Source organism: Tasmannia lanceolata, unplaced genomic scaffold, assembly GCF_043159265.1.
Source record: "Tasmannia lanceolata isolate RefF3 unplaced genomic scaffold, GAP_Taslan_0.1 ptg000011l, whole genome shotgun sequence".
NCBI classification, from domain to species: domain Eukaryota; kingdom Viridiplantae; phylum Streptophyta; class Magnoliopsida; order Canellales; family Winteraceae; genus Tasmannia; species Tasmannia lanceolata.
Genome location: NW_027518688.1, coordinates 19,997,063 through 20,002,343, shown reverse-complemented (window position 1 = coordinate 20,002,343; position 5,281 = coordinate 19,997,063). Strand labels below are relative to the sequence as shown.

The 5,281-nt window shown below is 35.8% G+C and overlaps 1 long non-coding RNA gene across 1 annotated transcript; it reads right to left on the bottom strand.

The window, feature by feature from the left end:
* Nucleotides 1-1,014: 1,014 nt before the first annotated feature.
* Nucleotides 1,015-5,281, bottom strand: LOC143886226 (uncharacterized). Its single transcript, XR_013253715.1, has 4 exons — nt 4,914-5,281; nt 2,316-2,449; nt 1,773-1,855; nt 1,015-1,320 (listed from the first exon to the last, which is right to left on the bottom strand). It is a non-coding gene; the product is annotated as an uncharacterized LOC143886226 (long non-coding RNA).

Below are 5,281 nucleotides of genomic sequence, written 5' to 3'. Positions count from 1 at the left end.
GGGTTGGTGAGTTTCTCACATATGGAGGGATTCCAACTTTGCTAGAGATTTTTCTCTGTAAGACAAAATGTCCTTGCAAATGGTTGGACATCCTACCTTTCACTATGCCCCAAAAACTCTTGGAGAAATTGCTGCTTCAGATAAATCGGATAATGCTCTATTTGCCTTTTTTTTCATGTCGTATCCGTTATTTCTTCTATTTAAACTCTGGTAGGGGCCCTGCCTAACCCCAGCTTAACCATCAAAAGAAAAAATAAAAAATGGGCCAGTGTGAAGGACCAAAGAAGAAGAGATTCTTTGCTGTTTCTTGTACTTATTATTGTATCTTGTAGCCATTACTTTTGGGAGTCTGGGCTTCTTTCTTCTTGGGGAAGTTAATGAGAGAAATGGTTTGGGTAGGATCACTATCAACGACCAAATGGCCCTGTTCGGTTGGGATTATTCACCAGCCGATTCCAATTATATCAATGGATTATGACCATCACCTATTATTAATATAATCTATCATGCTATAATTGGGTTCTGCTACGTCATTTAATAAGTGATTAATTACACATCCTATAATGGCCAAAATGCCCTTTGATGCAAAAATTACAGCTTTTAAATGCAATTACAAGGGAAGAAAAAATACAACTACCTGTGGCATATCATGTCAAATACTCTTTGGCTACTGATATTGGCACTACCGAGTTTTGAAAACTGCACAAACTTAGCTTGTCTTTTTCTGTTTTATTTGGCTTCTAAAAGCCTTATGGGAACTGTAATATCCTCTGACAAATGTTTAAAATAATAAAAGACAAGATGAGTTTGAGCATTTATTATATTTCAAAAAAATAGTGCATTTATCAAAACAGGGTAGTGCTACTCTCAGCAGCCTTTTCTTTTTCTCCACTGGATTTGTAGCTTTTGCAGTGTTTGGATGCAGACCTGTAATCCCTTCCGGGGTCTAAATGGAAATGGATACAATTGTTTTGTGATGAAAAACCAATACAAAGATGTTTGGAAAAGGGGGCATAGAATGAAAAATGAACATGTTATATCCATCAGTGTTTGCATCCAAGTTTCTTATAACATGTTATGTCTGTAATACCCATTGATCAGTAAAAATTTCAAAAAGTAAAAAATGATGAATCAATAGATTATCTCTGGACAACTGCATCACAGGTTTAGCTTGAACTGGGTTCTTAGAACATGTTATATCCAAACAGGTAATTTATTTCTTCTAAAAACAGGATATTATACAGCCAGCTGACAGCCTTGGTATAATGGTCCTGACCCCAGCTTAGCCTCCAGAAAGCTCATGGAAACAGTAATAAACACCTGCATGTGGAAAACAGGTAGAAGCAATGAGGAGAAAATCACTCAATAAAACTTGAACTAATCAATGATTGAGGCTACATTGCACTTGTTGGGGAGTAAAATTCCGAAAGAGTGGCTTTGCTTGCCTTATCAGCTTTGATTTCGACAGAAGCAACTCTCTGAAGCCTAAAAAACCTATTTATCATGAAAAAAAATTTGGGAGATGATTTTTTCACACCCCGCCCCCCATCCCCTGCAGTATGCATTCGCCTCACTTATAACGTGAACAGTGGGCAACTTTAACGCCTTTTGACGTCAAATCACATTAAAAGGGGGACGAATGCATACTGCACCGCCGGGGGGGGGGGGGGGGGGGCGTGGAAAAATCATCGCCCAAAATTTATTGCTCATTTGTGAACATGTTTCCATGCTAATGAAATGAAAGCAGAGTATCAGTCAATGTTGGGTCATACCAAAGACACCTTTCCTGAAATGAAAGGAGAGGAGTTGGCTCCATAAAACATAGAAAAGGGACACTCATCTCATCAGCTCGAACCTGGTCCGACGACATCCACATCAAAAAAATACTAGTTGTTAAATACTATCAATTTTTAAGATCTGCAGAGGAAGAAAATAATGGCATAAAAGGATAAATACCAATCTGTTTGCTCGGTAATGCATGTGATAAAAAAAAAGTAGAAGACAATGCATATTCACACTACTGGACTTTGTTGGAAAGCACCATTCACAGGTAAATGGCAATCCAACCTACAAGATTTGGCAAATTAATTTGGTTATGCAATATAAGAGATATGAGTTCTAACCAAACAAAGTTAAGGAACTCAACTTCAACTCCCCTCATCAAACTCATTAAACCAAGAAACTGAAAAAAATGGGTCGGGTTGCTTCGAGTAACAGTTAAAATGAACAAAAGCTAAAGTGAACATAAGTTAGTTAATCTAGTAAGCCAATACCAAAGCGCTAAAAGCAGACAAGTTTCATGAGAAACTACTTACTCGGACTCCGTTTCTTTCAATGTAAAATGAGAGTAAAAGGAGGTTGCAGATCAAGGTGTTCATGTTGACTTTAACAGGAAGTCTTGGAGCATCTGTGGCTTCAGTCAATTAGTCACAGTTGCTCGAACAAAGACCTGATATAGATAAAAAAAAATTTGAAAATTGACATTTATTATTCCAAGAAAGAGCCAAATAAGGACAAGCTGTCTCCTAACAGGCTACAACAGTATCCCCTACATATAGTAGAGTTAGCTTACATATCCGTTATATTTTACCGATCCCCATTCCCCATTACATTACCCAAAAGCCTAACCTGATATAGAGAATGATCATGATACCTTTGGATTTCAGAAATGAATAAGTAATTAAGAAGACATATGACTAAGCATGGTGCTATGAAGAGACAATTCCGAAAAAAATTGCAAGACATCAGCAAGAGTTCTCCCAAATTCCATTTTCAATGGATATGATAGGAGTCTGAAACAACCATTAAAAGTGTATCAAAGGAGATACCAAGGACTGAATTCCAAAAGTCCAAATTTTGAATGATTGAGATTCCCTGGTTATAGGGGTAATTGGGTCTTTTACTCTTTTTTCAAGATAACAAATTTACTAATCGTTGTAATCAGGTTACATCAAATGGGGACAAGACATCCCACCAATGCAAGCAACACATATCCAGCAAAAACCCAAACACATGGCTAACTTATAGTTCCCAAAAAGCTCTCACAAGCCAATTAAAAAGGAAAAGACAATCCAGGTTTGTGCAATTATTAAAGCATGCTTTATAGTCTTCTAAAGTGCTAACTTCAACCCAGAAAACTGTCCTCAAGCTGAACAGTTTGTTCTCATTCCCATTAATTAAGCAACATGGGACCGTGGAGAAGCATCTGTAGTGCTGTTGACAAACTAACACTAAATTGATCAAAGTCAGTTTCTTCTCATTCCAATCAACTGTAATTTCAGGAAAAAATGTAGCAGAAATTATAGCTTAATGTAAAAGAACAATGTGTATAGTACAGTTTAAAAATCAATCGAAAAACAAATAGAGAAAAAGACTAATGGGAGTTTTCACCATATAAGCTGAATTTGTAAACTTGGTTGCTCTCTACTTTGGTACATGTGTGTTTGCTTTCTACCCGTGTTTTTGAATCTTAGTCCATTCACTTCTTTTCCAATCTGCCAAATTGGGACCTTCTAGAGCTACCTTGTATATGGGGCAGTCTCTACCCTTTGAAGTGCTTTTGTAATCATCTTTTATATAGTCAGTGTTATTTTTCTTCTTTAAAAAAAAAAACTTCTTTTCCAATCTCTATCTCTTTCCAGTGTCTCTAGATCCTCTAGAGCTTCAAGCACATTCAACTTCCAATAAATTTATTCCAACCATCAAAAACCTTCTTTGTAGGACTAGTAGTAGAGGTCATAATGCTCTTTTGAGCCAATGGACATGATATAAGGGTTTCCATACACACTTTCAGTAAAGATTGATCAAGTTTTTGACAACTCTCATATTCTTTCATATCAAGAGTGTCATTGTTTTTTAAGTTTTTTTAAAAAAAAGAGTTGTTTTTTCTCTTAACATTTGTGTTTAGTTTCCAAGTTGTTTCATCAGAGACAACAGCATCACAAACAACCAATTTCATTTTTATTTTTTTTGTCATGAAAAAAATACAAACTCTTCAATTCACTACTGCCATACCCGAAACACACCTGCATTTTGTACCTTTTCATCAAGAAATTTCTATTCTAAAAAGAAATTTGAACATGCTTATTGATAGTTTCTCTCACACCAAGCTTAATATGCAGTCAAATCAAGCAGTAACTTTTGGCCACCTACCAAGCGATCGAGAGACGGCTTGCAATGTCCACAAAACATAAAAGGATTGCCATTTATTTTTTCCTAAAATAGGTCCATGCCATTCTACCAAAATCATAAATAACAGCTAGTAGGATCTCTGCTTTTATGATTTATCAAGGACCAATGGTCAGTGCAGAGCAAGAAAAAAAAGTGTTCTATTATCTATATAAAATGGCGTGGTTCATTAAAAAAAATTACTTTTAACAGCTTTCATACAAGATGGATAAAACAAGCATTAACAATAGCTTTCTTCTAGCAATTCTTCTTACTCTAGAGAGAAATTAGATTCCCCATTTTATATTTTTCCTCTTACAGCTACCAAGAACATGCCAAATATGCAACACACAACTGGTCTAATTAACATGTGAAACATAATGACATTGCACAAACCAGCAAACATGAAAGCACAGAGAAAGACCATCATTGAGAGAAAGTAGTATGGCTATGTTGAAGAGAAGGAAAAAACAAATAAAAAAAACTTTGATTCCTACAAATAGGATTATGCCTACATTCAAGCCATGATACCTCCTGAAAAAAAAAAATCCACAAGATGATGAAGAAAAACCCTACATTCAAGCTATTCTGGTTGAATAATGACTACCAAAAAAAAAAAAGAAATAGACAAATCTACGAATAAAATGTAAAATGACTAGACGCAACTGGAAAAATCTGAAAGAAATTCAAGAAACAGGAAAAAAAGCCAAAAAAAACTGAAATCTCTAATTACAAACTGCTGATACCTGCTGAAAATTAGCTTGACCAAACGAATTTCCAGAGACGAGGTCAGATCACTTCAACAGATGATGAAGAAGAAAATAAAATTGATTTCCTCTCTGCTTGAAACAAACTCGAAACCCTAATACTCGAAAAATACAGAGAAAATGGAGAAAAGAGAAGATTGAAGGATTTAGAGTTTCGAAAGTAGGTGAGGGTGTTGAATGTAGGATTTTTTCACAAGGTCTAGGGTTTCTAGCGTCTATCTCTTTATCTTGTTAGGGCTTCACAAGGTTATCGGTAGAAAGTAATGGAGCTAGGGTTTTGCAGGTAGGGTTTCGATGGACTTAGGGTTTTGCATGTAGGTTTTTGATTATACGGGAATGTGTATTTG